Source organism: Zalophus californianus, chromosome X (assembly GCF_009762305.2).
Source record: "Zalophus californianus isolate mZalCal1 chromosome X, mZalCal1.pri.v2, whole genome shotgun sequence".
In the NCBI taxonomy this organism is placed as follows: Eukaryota; Metazoa; Chordata; class Mammalia; order Carnivora; family Otariidae; genus Zalophus; species Zalophus californianus.
The window spans coordinates 107506342-107526018 of NC_045612.1; the positions used below are offsets into that span (position 1 = coordinate 107506342).

Genomic DNA, 19677 nt, shown 5'->3' on the forward strand with positions numbered 1-19677 from the left:
CACATCAACTTCAAACAAAAACATCATGGATAAATAAGAAAGAATGAAACCAAATAAAACAAAACAACATACATATTTTATGAAACACAACTGTAGTGTGAACATATCAATCATAATAGCAAACTGTTCATTGACAAGATCTATTTTGGGCCATTTGGACCACTGTGAAGCAGTAAACTCACAAACAGGTATATCCATAATAGTGATGCTCGAAGCAAGATTTAGAAAAAAAGTTCTTCCGTGTGAAATTGTTTCTTTGCTTTTATGAAAAGGAAATGCATTTTCATTTAGTGGTAGATGCTGTACAAGAGATATATTACTGCAATAGTGAAAGGCAGGTTTTTTTTTTTTATAAGAAGAAAACTTGATATGGCTGAAAACTGCCTCTAAATAAAGAGAAACAAATGACTTACATTAGTGTTTTCAGCCACACCATGTGATCGTGTCAATGCTGAGGAGCATGGATATATATTATTCTTTTCCACATTTGATAGATGAGAAAGGAAACTGAGGCACAGTGCAGCTAAGTGATTTGCTTGAAGCCGATAGAACATACATTTCACAGAGCATCGTGGTAAAAATTTGAGTAGTTTACCATTCTTCTCTCCTATTCCCAAGAAACAAATTGCTCTAAACTAGGAAGGTAGGTTTTCTAGGAGCATTTTCTTCTTGGCAACATTTTATTTAAAATGCTGTAAAAACAGAAAGTCGAAAAAAAGAGGTAGAGAAATGTACCAAACAGTAATAGTAGTAAAACTTCTGAAAATAGCCAAGTCAGCAGGAAAGAGGTTAGACACCAACTGAGACAACATGGGATGAAGGTGATGGGGAGAACGTGTCAGAAAGTTCCTAGATGGATCTTATTTCCTGTGCTTATTAAACTCTGGGCCACTCCTTGTGCACCCCTGGTTAGGAGTCTAAATGATCCTCACGTGTGCCTGGTAGTGCATAATAGACATTAAAAGATATTTGGTGAATGTCAGGATGAACATATTGTTGAAGTATAAGATAACTGAAATGTACGTGTATTTTAATATAAACGCTTGGTGATTTTTCATAAACAATTTTTGTAGAGAATATTGTTTTCAACTAATCTCATATTGTTTGATGTCTCAGCTTAACAATTCTAGCAATGAATCTAATGTACCTTGCCTGGGTACGTATCGAACCAGAGTTTGCCCTGGAAGAGCTTAAAAATACCTGTGTAGTTCTTTGAATACTGGGTTGAATCAGTTTGCTGTTGTCACAGTTATATTGTGTAGAAAGGAAGAAACTCAAATTCAGTGCATACAGCAAGAATTTATTTCTCGCTCATGTTTCTGCAGGTTGGCTGAGGTTTTATGATCTTGGCTGACTTTGTTTGGGCGTGGCTCCAAGCTGAAGCTAGGATCCAAGTCCGCTCTATGTATCTCTCATCCTCTTTGCACCAGGGGCTACCTGTACCCTCTTCTCATGACAGTGATACAGTGGGAACAGAATGAGCCCAAGCCCAGAATCACACAAGCACATTTCGAGTCTTGGGTTATGTCATGCCCGCTAACATCCATTTGGCAGAGGCAAGTTACATGGCCAAACACAACATCGGTGGATCATGGATGTACAGCCTTCCCACGTAGGTGGGGGCGGGGGAGGTTGGGAGTGAATATTTGCTCAACAGTGATCTAATCTACCATCCATACCTTAACCAAAATGCAATGTGCCTTTGAGGTTTTATTATGGATTCCCCAAGACACAAACTATTTTCTACTTGTTACACTAAGAAAATAGTAAGGTAGCTAAAAGTGTTTTAAGGTCAGCAGTTAAGACTTCTTTTGTTCATAAATAATGCAAAAACTTGAGTGTATGTGTATACCACAGGCTTTGTCATCAAAGCTCTCACATATATACAGAGATTTTGCTTATTGTCTTAGTTTTTCCAAAATTCTTTAACATTTATAAAAGGTGGGGAGGACTCTCTAGATACCGGAATTTCATATTAACATTTAAAAATAAGAAGGCATAAACTGTAATCCACTGCTTTAGTGTGATACTTAAAATCATTGTATTTTTAATTAGAGATTTGTCAGGGAGATGCAAAAATAGAATTTCAAACTGCACATTTGTTGATTGGGCTTTATAAAGACTTGGGATTTTTGAATAAGCTGAAGATTGGCAATTTTCTTACCAGGGCTATCATTACTAAGAAGCAAACATTTGGTAATCTCAGTTCTGTGGTGGAGACTGAGCTCTCATGATGCCTTCTGTGAGGATAAAATGAAATTTGATTTACTACTTCATATTTTCAAAGCCATTAGAAGCCAGGAGAGCTCCCTCCCTCTCACAGCTTTTATTGACTTACTTAATTTGACCATTTGCTTATTTTTTATCTCTTTAAGTTTCAAAATATCACAGTTTCTGGAAATTGTCTGATGTTTTATATCAGACTGTTTCTACATCAAGGAATGACCAATTCATAGCCAAAGGAATTCTAAAACCACATACAGAAAAAAGAGAGAGCGCGCTCCATCGTTCCTCAAGCTCAACATGCCGTTATCATACTTAATTTTATTTGTAAAAAGAGAAAAAATTACTGTTGTTTTTTGTCATGAACATTGCTTTTGGCAGTTGAGTCACTTTATTTTGCACAATGAAAATGATTTTTGTGGCAGTAAGGTTACTACTCTTGGCTGAGCACATGGAAACTGAGTGGGCCACACAAGACACCTCTGGGTTGACACTTAGGGAGAAGGGATGTACCTGTAACTGGTGTCCTCTGAATAGTTAATAAAGAGCTTTCAGGTAACATTCTTTGGAACATCTGTCTCAGGAATTGTAAAACTTCTTGATCTTTCTGTCTTTCTGATAAAAATATATCAAATAATATAGCGATAAATGATAAAGTAGTATATTCTTCACATACATAAAAGTTTGCCCTCAATAGCTATTTGCTGAATGATGGACATTTTATCTATGAATATTTTATACATGTATCTACTTACTGATATGCACATACAAATAAACATTAAAATTTTTTTTAAGTTTTTCATCAAAATTAGATGATTTCATAATTAACAGCATATTGAAGTCAGGGCCAGCTAAGCAATTTAGCAGGCCCAGTGAAAAATGAAAATGCAGGGCCCCTTCATCAAAAATTACTAAGGATTTCAAGATGTTGACAAACAGGAGGACTTCTAAGCATGGGCCCCTGTTCATCTGCACAGGTCGTGTGCCCATGAAGCTAGTCCTGACCAAAGTATGTGCTACATGTGTAGAACGCGGTTTCTTTCATGAAACAAAAATAATAAATTACTGTCTTTGGGAAGATTAACAGAATGAATCTCTTTTAGCATATGTATGTGCAAATATATATATAAGAAATTAGACAAAAATATACATTTGTGTTATATATTTATATCACATATAATATTTCAATATGGAGAGTCTACTTCATATAATTATGTTACTATTATACATTTGAATTATGTAACCAAAGCAACTGTGATATATTGTCATATAACTTTCCTCGGAGGATCATATTCCATTTGTATGTTGGGGTGAAAATCAGCAATCCTCACCTCTTTCACAATCAGCCTAAAATTCTGAATGGGTGGTTTAGCCTTAATTCTCTAAGATTTCCTTTCATTTAAGAGGCTCCTGACATGAGAAGGCTAGAGCATCTCACAGGAATGGCTCAGAAGAGCATCACAATTTTCTTCTAGTCTTTCAATTTGCCTTCTGAATAGAAAGGATTCTAGGAAGAAGTATGCTAGGAAGCCATTCCCCAACATTCATCTAATAATAAAAATAATAAAGATGACGACAGACATTCTTAAGCACCTGATATATGCCAATCTCTTTATATAAGTCTCTAATTCTCATAACTACCCAAGGTAGTAGCAGTATCCCAATTTCATAGGTATAGAAGGCATTGCTCAGGTGGGCTTTTATTATATTGCATTATCTAATTGAGAAGAGGAAGAACCATGATTCAACTATAAATTCCCACATTACCCTATATTTGCTTGTACACATGGCTGGAAGATGAGCTCAGAGCTAGTCTGGGAACAGGACAAAGGCCAGTCTGGTACTCTAAGTCACCCACATAGAGATACAGTGTTTCATCTCCAACGGTGACCACATCAATTCTTTCCCTTTTTGAACACACATCATGAAGAGATGGAGTCAATTTCCTCTCCTCTTGAATCTGAGCCAGCTGTGTGATTTACTCTGACCAGAGGATAGAGCAGATTTGACACTGTGAGTCCCAGGCCTAACTTGGAAGAGGCATCTTCTGCTTTCTCTGGACAGGAAGCTGGCCTCCCTGATATAAAGGAAGCTCAGGCCATACAACCAGAGGATGAACCAACACGTGAGGAGAGAGAGGCCTTGTGGAAGAGCACTGAGGCACCAGACATAGGAGTTAAGCTTTGTATCTCCCAGCCTAGCTCAGCCACCAGCCAAATGCGGTTGAGTGTGACTACCACCACTGTAACTTGGAGCAGACGAAGTGCCCAGCCAAGCCCTGCGTCAATTCATGACCTAGAGAATTCTAAGAAACAATACATTGCTGTTGTTTTAAGCAACTAAGTGATTTGTTTGGTAGCAGCAGATACTCAAACACAGGGAAACCTGGGACTATTGTGTTTTAGCAAAGCTGGTGATTTCAGCAGATACGAAGCCCTGGCTGACTATCTTAAATACACGCATGTTTGGGCAAAGACGTGTTCTGAGACTCCATGGGAGTTCCAGTATAGTTGCTTAGGTCTCCTTTGGGAGAAAACCCATCTGTAGAAGTTTTGATGTGACTTTACCTTCCCATCAGAACAAGCCATGAATACCCTTAATTGTTAGAGGAATGAAATACTTAAGGAAGAATATCTTGCCTGCCTTATGGCTAAATCCAACATCGCTGTTTCCTTCCCAAGATGTCAGAGTCATGATATGTCTGGTATTCTGCTCTCTTAGTCATGGTTTCTGCTCTTGTGAGAAGAAAACAATTTAAGATACTTTGTATAAAAAATAAACTTTCCATGGAGGATACTTCCGAAATTCAGGCCTATGCATGGCTTTTTCAGATTTCTAAGTTTACTTGCTTGATAGTCCTCTTTGATCATATACTGGCCTCTACCACAGAGCACTTGGGGATGAGTACTTGATAATTTTAATATGGCCCCAAACTTTGACATAAAAGGCAAAATAAAATCATCTTGAAAAAAAAAATTTTAAAAGATTTTATTTATTTATTTGACAGAGAGAGAGACAGCGAGAGAGGAAACACAAGCAGGGGGAGTGGGAGAGGGAGAAGCAGGCTTCCCTCGGAGCAGGGAGCCCGATGAGGGGCTCAATGCCAGGACCCTGGGATCATGACCTGAGCCGAAGGCAGATGCTTAACGACTGAGCCACCCAGGTGCCCCTTGAAAAATGTTTTTAATATTAATTTCACTTAATGGGAAATTCTGTGATGAAAGCAGGCACATTTGATTAAATAAAATCCAACTATTTTCAGTAGATGCAATCAGCTTTTCCTGTTGTATCGAGTTGAGAACTTCATTCTGAAAATATAGTTGGAAGCCTCAGGTTCCTAAGTCGTGGTTTTAAGACTGACAGCTAAGTACAAGATTTCTCTTTCTTTTTCTTCCCCCCACTAAATACACTCTCTAATGCTAGAAAGCATTTAAAAGTTTTAAAGAACCTTTCCTCTCATATATTTTAGTTGACAACTAAAGTTTGCATTAGTATCATAAAGGGAAAAAAATAAATTTCTTTGAAAGTGAGAGTTTTTTTTCCTGCAAAACATCACATTTTGTCATTCATATAATAGTTGCCCCTAAACTGAACTAGATATTATTTGACATTAATCACATCAGTTCTTGGTTTTCTCACTTCGTATCTTCATGTGATACTAAAGCATAAAGAATGGTTTGAAGCTTATGTCTTCCAAGGTTTTCCAATTACCAAAGTTTTACTCTGGCTTTAAATGCTTGTATAACATAATAATTTTAATTAATGTTCCCAACCGTTCTGTCTGAATGAGCCATATTAGTTATGTCATACAGAACAAGACCAGAAAGAAATTACAGCCTGACAGTCTCAGGAAAAATAAATAAATAAACAACAAGAATAGCAAGACTCAGCAAATTCAGTGAAAACAATTTCAACCTCCTCTGGCCTTTGGATTCTAACATCAATAGCTCCCCTTTTGCATAGTGCACCCAAGAGAAACAGCTCTATTTGCTATTTAAGACCTTAAATATCGACCCTCCTACACAGTCTCCTACTGGCCAACATAATCTCACCGGTCCAAATACCCCTGCCACGTGCTTAACTCCCACCTCTGTGCCTGTTCTCCCACTGTTTCCTCTGCACGCTGTGCTGCCCATCCACTAAGTCAATGGCAACTTACTGGGTGGTTTCAGATCAAGCCTTACATTCCCTGCAGCCTTCCCTGCCCACTGCATCCTCCACTGGAGTCTAGTCATAGTTCATGTACTTCACCATGCAGTCATCAAGTACATACTGAGCCGTCCAAGCTGCCAGACATTCTGCATAGTGCTGACGCTAGAGAAATGGGACATACTCTTCCACTTCTCAGGTTGCTGACCATCTCTCCACGGGGACAAGTAAGTAAACAAAAGGAAGAATGGTTGGGGAGAGGGCTCGGAGGAAGTTTTTTACAGAGAACTAGAGCAGTACATATTAGAAGTACCTAACTCATGGAGTGGGAAGAGGGGGCAGATGTAACTCTTGGGAGACCCTTTGCTATTGTGAGAACTGAAAAATCAGCCAAGCAGAGAAGCTAGGTGAGGTCATTGTGGGACAAGGGAACAACCTGGGCAAAAATGGTGTTTCCTGCAGCTCAGGGTCACTGTATTTTAACTCAACGACTTCAGATTTTTCCCTAGACCAGGTACTGATGACCTGCCTGTCCTAGTCCCTCTGCCATTTGGGTGGGACTCTGCTCTTCTGTCTTCCAAACCACACAGAAGACATAAGCAGGATGTGGTTCCGAAATCAGAAGTAACATTGGTAAGGGACAACCGGGTAACAGAAAAAAGAGGGGGGAAAAAAAAAACCACCCCAAACCATGAGTATTGTGATAGATATGAATGGACTGAAGTCTTCTAGATGAATAAAAAGCCAAACTCAGGACATTTTTAGTTGAATGAGACAAAATGAAACAATGTAATTAAGGAAAAGTTTTAAGTTAAGTTGCTTCAATGCAGTAGATCCCTTCTTTAAATGAACCCCGAAATCCAATAATGGGCCCAGAAGAGGCTGAATATCACCCTTTTAAAATTATTTTTGAGTTCTTAAAGTGCATCTGCTACCGTAGTCAAGACAAATGCAGATTTGGGGGGGGGGGCCAGTACTCATTAAATTTGGCAGCCCTCTTGAAGAAAATAATATAAATTTACTAATACAAGTAAGTACCTCTGAAGCTTACATTTCACTGACTTCATGGTCAGTCAGTCTACACTTGAGATGCAATAACTTTAGAAGACCTTACATCCCAAAGGGAACCACAAAATTTAACAAGTACACAAATAAGTAGAATACATACAAATATTAGAATATAAGGGCAAGTATGAATACCGTGAGAACAATGGGGGGCTGACAAAAGTGAATCAGAGAAAGCCTCCCTCTCTAAGAACCATTTAAGTCAAGACCTGAGGACAAGAAACAGGTGGGTAAAAACATTCCTGGCAAAGAACAAGCATGTACGGAAACATCCTGAAGCTGGAAGGGGCATGCGGTATTCAAGAAACAGAACAACCAGTGTGTTTCCCATTGTGTTTCAAAAATAAAACCCATTACTGAAGCTTTCTAAATAGGAGATGTGAGAACGTGTCATCTTCTTCAGTTCTTCAAGTTGGTGAAAACCGTTCTGGGCGGCACAGTTAGCAACCATGACCTTGCGACTAAACATATCTCTTACCTGATTTGATTATGACTAACATTTAAATACAGAAGTTGAAGATCCGAGAAATACTGCAGGCATCAGTGTCTATTATATATTGCCCACATTTGGTCTTTTAATCGATAATGGTTATTTTTTGGGTGGGCTCTGATTACGCCAAGAACTACTGGGAAAATGGCTACCTAGCTGCTCCCGAGCTTTCTCTAACCACGGTCACATCAAATGGGATAAAAAAAAAAAAAAAAGATTCAACTCTTTGCTCACTTGGAAGTATATGTTTTTAATTTTCCTTTTGATTTCTTTAGTCTTACTAGTGATTCATAAGCCAAGAAGTAAATCGATAACTCTTCAAGGAAGACTGAGTTTATGGGAAAATCTCTGCTCAAGAAAATAATTTGTTCATTCAGGTGAGAGTGTTCTTTTCTGCCAACACCAAATTTTCAAGAAAGATTCTCTGTTAAAACGATGCCTAACAGAAAACACTTCATAACTCACTTCCTATGTACAATAAATCTATTGTAATCCTCTTTATGATGAAACCTGCAAGTTTCAGAAGGTCCCTGGCTCCCCAGAAGAGCACTACAGCACCAGTAAAGTGTTCTATATCCACTCAGAGCTTCACAGTAGAAAACACAGGGATAGCGAGAATTTGGAAACCAAGCTTTACCTCAAAAAAACCTCTGTACTATATTAAGTAAGTTATCAAGAATTTGGGGGCAACAGAATTGCTATGGTGCTCTACTGAAAAGGAATTTTCAGAAGTTCCAGTGCCTGAATAACTCAAAATTGCCACGGAAAAAAGAACTTTGCAACTTAAAGTTTATCTATTAGGAATACTGTGCTTTTTGCGAAGTCTAAACTTAGGTCCTTTTGTCAGTTTCTATCGGTGGAGCAACATGAGACTTGTCAAAAGTGAAAACAACAGGCATTTGAGCACATTTGAATACATATACAGAGAGAGAGAGAGAGAGAGAGAGTCATGCTAACCATGTTTTAAGGAGAGAGAGAGAGAGAGAGAGAGTCATGCTACCCATGTTTTAAGGAGCTGGAAAATAAGTTTTTCACTTATGGGACTGCTAAGGCAGATACAATGGTGAACAGATAAACATAGCTCCCATAATGTAATGACACTGGTCTTGATCCTACAACTTCTTAAGGTTGATAGCATCCTTAGTGATTACACCGTGGCAGACCAATCACTTTCTTCTTACCGTGCCTTGACTCCTCACTCTGAGAAAGCAACATGCTACATAATTTAAAGCTCTCCTCTTACAAGGAATCAAAGTTTTAGAATTTCAGAGCCAAAAATACTTTGGGGACTCCTGAGGTGGCAAGACATTAATGGGGAGGGTATGGTCTTTGCAACCAACAAACTTGTTTTATTTTTATATTATTTTATTATTATTTAAAGATTTTCTTTATTTGACAGAGAGAGACACAGCGAGAGGGAACACAAGCAGAGGGAGTGGGAGAGGGAGAAGCTGGCTTCCCGCTGAGCAGGGAGCCTGATGCAGGGCTCAATCCCAGGACCCTGGGATCATAACCTGAGCCGGAGGCAGACGCTTAACCCACTGAGCCACCCAGGCGCCCCAAGAAACTTGGTTTTAAGTCCAGGCTGGGCAACTCACCAGCAGTATGTCAATCTAGTCAACCACATTTACATGGTCTTGATTTTATCATTTATAAAATAAGAATATTATTAGCTGTCACTGGAGATTAAAATTTTAAAAAGTAAAAACATTGCTTTTTAAAATGTATTTTGTTTGGGGCACCTGGGTGGCCCAGTTGGTTAAGTGGCTGCCTTCGGCTCAGGTCATGATCCCAGGGTCCTGGGATTGAGCCTCGCATTTGGTTCCCTGCTCAGTGGGGAGCCTGCTTCTCCCTCTCCCTTTGCCTGTCGCTATGCCTACTTGTGCTCTTTCTCTGTCAAATAAATAAAATCTTAAAAAATTAAAATAAATGTATTTTGTTTGTATGTGTATGTGCATATGCACCCAGGCAATGCCTGTCATAGATGGCAGGGATTGTTCTGAAATTTGGAGGAAGATATTTAAGTCTGCGAGGAGCCTCGCTTGGAAGCATTATATAGCAAACTGCAGGTGGAAGAAATCATGTGGCCACATAATACTAGTCCAACTTTTATTATGGAAGAAACAGTTTTCCCCATGTGGCCTGTTTAGTATGCTTTGTGCACAGAACCTGATTCTGGCAGTTTCCACCTGCTCACAGTTACCCCACTGGGTTTAAGAAGTGAGCACACAGGCCTCCAGTGCATCTCCTGGGGAAAAGAAAACAAGGTGGGAGGGTATCTCTACAATGTCTGGCTCATCTTGTGCTTCCAACACTGATTAATGTGTACAATTTTCTTTTAATTCATTGGTGATAAATCTTTGATTTGACACTCCTACTGTGAGTGTGTTCTAAAGGGTCTTTTTGCTCAGCTGAAATAACACTTAACTCACAGAGTTGTTTTGAGGGTCAAACTAGCTACTACTCCTGAACAGCCTTAAAAACACAAAATAGAGTTCAAGAAAATGCTAATGTACTGACATTAAATGTGTTATAATGCCTATGTTTTAATCTGCTTCTTTTTCTTCAGTGCTTTGTTTTTACAGGTAATAAGTGTTAATTCTACGTTTAAAAGAAGAAGAAAATACGGAGTAGGAGTAAAAGTAATTTCTTTCTAATGAAAACTCACCACCTAGAGAAAAACACCAGTTTTCATGGCATTTGTGTATTTAGTTTTACACACACACAAAAATGCTATGCACATTTGTCTGAAAACTTGTACATAGATAACATAGTTTTACATCATGATTTGTAATGGTGCATAGTACTCCATTATAGAAGTGTAACAATGTTCTTGCCCCATCCCCCTTTGTGCAATATTTACGTTTTCAAATTTTTCACACTTCTAAGCAATTGTATAAACTTTGTGTGTGTATGTGTATATATATATGTATATATATACACATACACACATACATATAATAAATAATTTTAATATATTTGATAGTTACATCCAAAAAGTTAGTAGACTGCAGAATGCCTACTTCCCAACATTCAAATCAACACTGACTCTTCTCCTTTTTTAATCATCGGCAATTTAATCGCTTGAAAATTACATTTTATGGTTGTTTGGATTGCACTTCTTTGGCTAAGTGTAAGGCTGTATTTATTTTTTATATTTATTGACCATTAGTGTTATTCCTATTAAACTATAAATTTCCTGTAAGCTTCCAATAAATTGTGAAATTTCTGACATTCTGCTCTTTTCCCATTACATAGCACTACACCAAGCACAAAGTAGCAATCAATAGATACTTATATTTGTTTTCTAAAATGTTTGTTTAGGGAAACAAAAAGCAGAACCACACCTATAAATACAGAGAACAGACTGATAGTTGCCAGAGGGGAGGGGGGTGGGGGATGGACAAAATGGGTGAAGGGAAGTGGGAGATACAGGCTTCCAGTTATGGACTGAATAAGTCACAGGAATACAGGGAACAGCACAGGGAATATAGTTAATGGTACTGTAATAGCGTTGTACGGTGACAGATGGTAGCTACACTCTTGGTGAGCACAGCATGATGTATAAACTTGTTGAGTCACTATGTTGTACACCTGAAACTAATGTAACATTGTGTGTCAACTATCCTCAAAAAAATATTTGTTTAGGTCATTTTTATTCTATTGGAGAATTTACAGTTTTTTTCTTTAATTATCAAGAGGCATTAATAAATGAAACATATATAACATTATATAAATATATACAAAATATAGTAACCCTTTCCTTTGCGTGTGTATACACACATATAAAATATACGCCAACTCTACTATATACCTGTTACACTACAAAATATATAATGCTTGTCCATTTGTCACTTGTCTTTCACCTTATATATTAGGATTGTGCCAAAATTATTTTATATAAACTTTCTGAAAATGTCACTCTTTTATATTATTATGATGCTTTGGAAGTTTTCTCCAACCCCAAATTATATACATATGTGTCTACGTTTTTTTCTAGTAATGGTACAATTTAACCTTTTACATTTAATAAAACCCATCTGCTACTGTTCTAAGATGTGAGGAGGGTTTAGAGTTAGTCAAGAAAAACTCACCCTTTGTCTTTTTCCTTTCCACAGCAAGAGCACACCTGTGCCTTGGCCCTGAGGAGCATGCAGACTATTAGCAGCAAAGAAGTCGGCTTGTTTTGTGCACCAAAGGTAAGACAAACACCTGCTGCCAACTCACCACGTGCCCTGGTGCAACAATGCTCACTGGCAACCCAGTCTCTGTGTTCTATTCTGACCTCTCGCAATGGTCCAGCCAGTGAAGGACCAGGCTGTTGATGCTTGGTATTTGTTGCTGGTTGGCTTTCTTTCCCTCCCTCTAATTTCATCCAAAGATGCAACAGTGGTCACTGATGTCAATGGATATTGTTGGCCTTCTGTGGAGAAATAACCCCAACTGCTGCCCCAACCTTCTAGTGAGCACGTTGCATCATCCCTCTAAATACACTATGGAAAAAGTGTCCCTTCACATATAAACTAGGTGACTGAGCCCTGTCAAGCCCTTTCAGAGTATTTCTGGTTAAGAATATGGTCCTACATGCCTCTTAATCAGGACTAGGTGGCCAGCTACGGTCTGGCTTCTGTTCCCAGACATAAACAGAAGAGGTAGCAAGAGCAGATATTACAAGGGAAGATCCAGGGAAAGCCTCCACAATTAGCCCTCAAGTATCTGCTTGAGATTGGTCACATGCATTGTACTGTATCCTTGCTGTTCAAAAAAAAGGGGGGGCGGTTTATATTGTAGTACTCCATTTACATAGCATTCTTAACAAAATTACAGAGATGGAAAACGTATTAGTTGTTATCACGGTTCAGGGCTGGGAAGTATGCTACTATAGAAGGGAAGCACAGGGGCATTCCTTTCTCACAATGGAACAGTTTGGTATATTGATTGTGGCTGTAGTTACATGAACCTACATGTGTGGTAAGATTCACAGAACTACACACACACACACACAAAGTGCTTGTAAAAAGTGGTGACATCTGAGTAATCTCTGTAGTCCTGGTTTTGATACTGTACTATAAATCTCCATGGTTTTATTGTTGGAGGCAGCTGGACGTAAGGTACAGGCAATCTCTCTGTACTATTTTTGCAACTTCCTATGACCCTATAATTATTTCAAAACAAACAAACAAACAAACAAACACAAAACTAACACAAAGCCCTTTCTAATAAAAGATGGTATTTGGAGTAAGTTATTTCCAGCTTTATAAATGTGAAGGGATGGTTTTTCTACACAGTCAGAGGCAGAAAGTAAACCAAATATGACAGTATCCGCAGAATGAAGAGAAAGCACTGAGGTCTTCAGTTTTCCTGTACCCTGTATGCCTTAAAAACAAACTGGACTTGAAGACTAGAAGTCAGTGAACCTCCAATATTCAGTGCACTTTTTACATCTTCTGTGTTTGGACTGAATGTTTGTGTACCTCAAAATTTATACACTGAAATGCTAACCGATGGTATTTGGAGGTAGGGCCCAGGGGAGGTACTTAGGTTTAGATGAGGTCATGAGGGTGGAGCTCCCATGATGGGGTTAGCATCCTTATAAAAAGAGGAAGAGAGACCAAAGCTTGCTCATGCTTTTGCTGCCCCTCTCTGTTTCTCTCTCTGCCAAGTGAGGACACAGCAAGAAGGCAGCCATCTGCAAGCCAGGGAAAGGGCCCTCCCTAGGGAACCAAAGCTGCCATCACCTTGATTTTGGACTCCCAGCCTCCAGAACCGTGAGAAATAAATACCTGCAGTTTATGCCACCCAGTCTATGGTATTTTGTTATGGCAGCCTGAACAAACACAGTCTGGAAAACCCTCCTGAAATCCCTAGCATAAATAAGTGACTTTTTATTTATTCTCCCATAAGATTTTGATTCTTTACTACTGAATACCGTGAGATGGTATTCATTTCCTTACATGTCTGATATCCCACTGGGTTGCGAATAAGAGAGGATTCTACTTATCTTCCTCTCCCCCCATGATATGGCATGCCTGGAATGGGTAGATACTGTCTTAGTCTGTTCAGGCTGCTATAACAAAACACCACAAACTGGGTGGCTTATAAATAACAGAAATTTATTTCTCATAGCTGTGGAGGCTGGGAAGTCCAAGATCAGGCACCGGCAGATTTGGTGTGTCATGAGAGCCCACGTCCTAGAAGGCTGTCTTTTTGCTATAACTTCACATGGCAAAAGAGACTAGGGTTCTCCCTGGGGCCTCTTTGATGTGAGCACTAATCCCATTCATGAGGCTCTGCCCTTACGACCTGATGATCACTCCTCAAAGGCCCCATCTCTTAATACCATCACCTTGTGGGACAGAATTTTAACATATGAATTTGGGGAGAACACAGACATTTACTCTATAGCAGGTACTAATAAAATTCTGTTGAGAAATACTAATGAAGTAAACCTGAATGAAAGCATGAACGAGCAAGAACAAGAAGAGTCAAATACTGTATAAACATATAGAATACACACCTGTGTCCTGTAGTCCCATATTATGATGTGATTTTTGCCTCCCATTTTATATGTTAATTAGCTTGTTTCTTAGGTTTTTTGAGACTAAGAGCTGAAAGAAAGTGTGTAGGGTTGAGGTCAGGGTTAAGGTTTAAGTAGAGGGTGCAGGTGGAGCGACAGTAAAGAAAATCAGATAACTAAATTGTATTTGTTAAGGCTAAATTTTCTAACAGAGTGACAGTAGTTTACACTGAATTAAATAAGATGGGAAGTGATTTCTCTGTCACATGTAGACACGTGTCCAGTAGTGAGTTTTCCAGGCTGGGAGGATGGAATTGCCACAAGCTGGGACCAGGTTCCTTCCCTCTTGTTCCGCCACCTGCTGGGCTGGTTTCCTCCTCTGCATGGTAGAGTTTGGCCACTGCCATAGCCAAATTCTAGCTTACAGACAGAGAAAAAAAATAACGTCTAGGACCAGCAGCTTTGCCTCCAAGAAGACGACATGAGTGGTTTCATGCCGTGTCTTGAGCCTAGTTAGTGGCAAGGGAGTCTAGGAAATGTAGGCTGTGCTGCAGACATTATGCCCAGCTTACATTCTGTAGATTCTCAAGAGACATGTAATAACACACAGCTATGCATTTGTCTATAACATCTGAAAATCAATCAAGTGTATTGATTACTCACTTTTCTATGAGGCTATATTTGAATTCACTTCCTAGCTCTACCACATACTAATTGTGTTGACCTTGAATCTGAACTTCAGTTGTTTTTCATCCTTAAACAGTTACACTGACACCTTTCAAGACTTTGTGACAACTGTGATAATTAAACGAGATAATTTATTGTGACAGTTACGTATGATAATGAATATAAGTTGCTTCTCATAGATTCTGTGCTCAAAAATGGTAGCTATTATTTGTAGATGGTCACATTTCATTATCATCTTTTAAAATGTTTACTAGATATCCTTATTTTAAGACCGTTCCTATGCAAAATCAACTGTGTAGCATGACAAAACTTGTACTTTTTGACTTGCTAGGTTTAGTGGAAGGTTGGGGATTAAGTTCCTCAAACCAGTGCAAAAAAACTAACTCACACATTAGTTACTAGTTGCAGAACCAAATGTGCCAGCCATTGGTATATTTCATAGATAGTAAAGATGGTCGCATTTGAGAAATATTTTCCAGTAATTTTCAAAGCTTAATATATTCCTAGATTTTTATCTATTTGAATATATAAAAGAGAGAGCATATATTCTGGGAAATTTTTAAACTGCATTAGTCACGTTGATAACTTTGCAGTCTGCATTTTTGTAAATATATGACATGGATGTAAAGGAAAGAAAAATATGTACACATTTGGCATACAACCTATAAATCAGGAGACAGAGGAGTACGAGAATACAGTAACACGTGATTACTGTGCTTCAATTAAAACATATATTTCTAAATTTTAAGTAGAGCTCTGACTTATTTTTAGAAAATTCTGTATTATTCTTCACACTTATATTAAAGTTCAATTCTAGCATGTATACAAAATACTAGATAAGGGATGATAAAAAGTTTATATCCTGCATGCCAAATTCTGATCAATGGCTAGTGGTTACCTGTTGGGTTGTGTTCATAATGATTCTGAAGTCATGTTTGACATTAGTTGGTCATGTCTTTTATGAGCACTGCAGGACACATCTAGGCATTTGTTTGGGTTCCTATCACCTTCCCTTATAACGCAGGCTGGCTCTTCAATGATTAGTACAGTGCCTGGAACAAATGTGCGCATTGTTATCGCCATGAATGAACTAGTGAATTCCCTTTTAGTGATTTCATTTTTCCCAAATAAGTTATTATGATTTGAATCTTTCAAAAGACTTGATATAGTAAAAGTATTAGGTTCATATCAAAAGTGAGAAGAAGATACAGATATTTCTCATATACCCTCTGACCCCACACATACATAGCATCTTCTATTATCAACATCTTCACCAGGGTGGTACCTTTGTTACAAATGATGTACTGACATTGACACATCATAATCACCCAAAGCCAGGATTTCACATTAAGAAACTCTTAGTGTTATACATTCTATGGGTTTAGTCAAATGTATAATGGCATGTATCTATCATAAATAGTATCATATAGAGTATTTTCAATGCCCTAAAAATTTACTGGCCTCTACCTATTCATTCTTTCTGCCCCCACCTCTGGCAACCACTGATCTTTTTACTGTCTCCAGAGTTTTGCTTTTGCCAGAATGTTATATAGTTGAAATCATACAGTATGTAGCCTTTTTAGATTAGCTTCTTTCACTTAGCAATACGCATTTAAGGTTCTTCCATATCTTTTCATGGCTTGATAGCTCGTTTCTTTTTAGCAGAGAATAATATTCCATTGTCAGGATATACCACAGTCTATCCATTCACCTGCTGAAGGACATTATGAGCGTTTCCAAGTTTTGGCAATTATGAATAAAGCTGCTATAAATATGCATGGGCAAGTTTTTTTGTGGACATAAGTTTTCAACTCCTTAGGGCAATACCAAGGAGTGCAAGTGCTTGACTGTATGGAAAGAATATGTTTAGTTTCATAAGAAATCGCCAGAGTGTCTTCCAAAGTGGCTGTACCATTTTGCATTCCCACCAGCCATGCAAGTTCCTCTTGACCAAATCTTCACCAGCATTTGGTGCTGTTAGTGTTCAGGACTCTGGCCATTCTAATAGGTGTGTGGTGGTGTCTCGTTATTTTAATTTGCATTCATGATGTAAAGCATCTTTTCATATGCTTATTTGCCATCTGTATATCTTCTGTGGTGAGGTGTCTGGTCAAATCTATGGCCTATTTATTTATTTATTTATTTATTTTTAAGTAGGTTCCACGCCCAACATGGGATTTGAACTCAAGACCCTGAGATTAAGAGTCGCATGCTCTACCGAATGAGCCAGCCAGGCGCCCGTCTATGGTCGTCCATTATTAATCGTGTTGTATGTTTTCTTTTTCCTGAGTTTTGCAAGTTCTTTGGATGTTTTGGATAACAGTCCTTTATCAAATGTCTCTTTTGAAAATATTTTTTTTTAACTCTACACACTTGCCCTGGACCTAGTGCCATAGACTGAATTACCATCTACATTTGGGGGCCTGATTGTATTGTTTCACTAACACGGGTACTACTATCAATCTCCTTTATTTCTTGCCATCTCCCACTTTCAGACAACAAACTATGAGGGCTGTCTGCCAGGGAACTTTCTGATCAAAGGAGAGGAGAACTTGTTGGGTTCATCCCATCTCTTCTCATCCTTTGAACTCAGACATAATGCCTGGATCTGGGGCAGGAAAATGCCAGTAAGAGGAGACATTAAACAAAAACAAAAACAATCAAACAAAAACCCAGAACACTCTAGGTTACAGAAGAACAGAAATCTAAAAAGTGGCAAGATTTTTATGGCATTTTTGAGCAACAAAAACAATGCCTAAAACTGCCTCCCTCAAATTATTTTTGTATAAGAAAAATAAACCCATGTTTTACAAGCCACTATTAGTCATATTTTCTGCTCTGTGGTGTTAAAAGCCTTCGTAAGATATAAAATCCAGCGTTTATTGCCTTGACTGTGGTGAAGGTAACACGAATGTATACACATGTCCAGACTCACAAAATTGTATGTTTTAATTAGGTGCAGTTTTTATATACCAATTACACCTCAATAAAGCAAGGGGGGAAAGATACACAATCCTAATCACTGCCCTGAACTCCAGAACTGAGCTGTCTACCCAGCATGTGCCTTTGGATATCTCAGAATGCCTCACACCACGCAAGCCCAGAATGGGTATCATCACATTCTCCCTGCAAAACTGCCTTTCCTCTGGTCTCCTCTCATTAATGAATGGCACAGAAACTTTGGTGGTTTTCTTGCTGGCTCACTCCTGCTTTCTCACTCCCACGTCAAGTTCAGTAAGGACTGTTGATAGTGCCTCCAAAATATCCTTGACATTTGTCTCCTCAGCCCTACTTCTGCTATCTTATTTTGGAATATTTCACTGTATTTTTTAAAACATAAAATATAATTAATACACAGAGGAGAGTGTATAAATACATGGGCAACATAGTACTTTCTTAGGAAGCAAATACCCGTCTCCCATTCCCTCCTCCAGTGTATTCTTTATGAGGTTACCACAGTAGTATTTCTATACTATGAGTAAGATTATGCCACTGCCTATTTTAATGTTTCAGAAGCTTCCCACTTGGGCTCAGAATAAAATTCAAACTCTGTAATACTCCTTTTGATGCACTTCTTGAATCCTGCTCTGGTCAACTTCTCTTGTTCTGTCTCAGAAGGGACCTTGCCATATGCCTAGCACCTTGCACATTGCCCTTTAACAAAAAGAACTTCACAGACTTGGCTTTATCTTATCTCCTCCACCAGACTCTGACCTCCACCAGGCTGGAGATATATCTCATTGACTACTCTATACCCAGTGCCTAACCCCACCTGGCCCAATATAAGCATTCATAAAATATATGGAAAATCTGAATGGGAAAATTCCAACTTCTTTACAATCAGATCTTCATAAATGGCTTTATACTTTAAAATTGCTTTGTTAAATACTAAGCTGATAAAAGAATTCATCCCCTGGGGCGCCTGGGTGGCTCGGTCAGTTAAGCATCTGCCTTCAGCTCAGGTCATGATCCCAGGGTTCTGGGATCGAGCCCCATGTTGAATTCTCTGCTCACTGGGGAGCCTGCTTCTCCCTCTCCCTCTGCCTGCCACTCTGCCTACTTGTGTGCGCTCTCTCTATCAAATAAGTAAAATCTTAAAAAAAAATTCATCCCCATTGTACAACAAAATAATATACAAATAAATAAAGAAAAAAAAAAAACCCCTCTCCTCCTCCTCAATACTTCTCCAATTCAGAGTAACCACCTGTATCAGCCTTATGTGAAAAGCAGCTTTGTGTGCATTATACATGGATTGGCTCTGTATTAGCTTTATATTGCTGCCATAATAAATTACTACAAACTTAGTGGCTTAAAGCAATACCCATGCATTAGCTCACATTTCTGCATGCATAGATTCTCTACTTAGGGCTTCCCAAGTCCAAAGTCAAGGTTTTGGCTGGCTGTGTTCTCACCTGGAGCTTAGAGTCTTCTTCCAAGCTCATTTCTGTCATTAGCAGAATTTAGTTCCTTGTGATTGTAGGACTGAGATCCCTGTTTACCGGCTGGCTATAGACTGTGGACCGTTCTCAGCTCTTCAAGGCTGCCT

General features: G+C 38.7%; 1 protein-coding gene across 4 annotated transcripts in view; it reads right to left on the reverse strand.

Annotated features, from left to right (window-relative positions):
• LOC113931573 (melanoma-associated antigen B18-like) overlaps nt 1-19677 on the reverse strand; it is a 142752-nt gene that overhangs the window by 13579 nt on the left and 109496 nt on the right. The window contains exon 1 of one of the 4 annotated variants that reach the window (XM_027609703.2): nt 16030-16139. The exons of the other annotated variants lie outside the window; for them this stretch is intronic. The gene's annotated coding sequence lies outside the window, so the exon portion shown is untranslated. Of the gene's footprint in view, nt 1-16029; nt 16140-19677 lie in introns of those variants that run through there. 4 annotated transcript variants of the gene reach the window in all.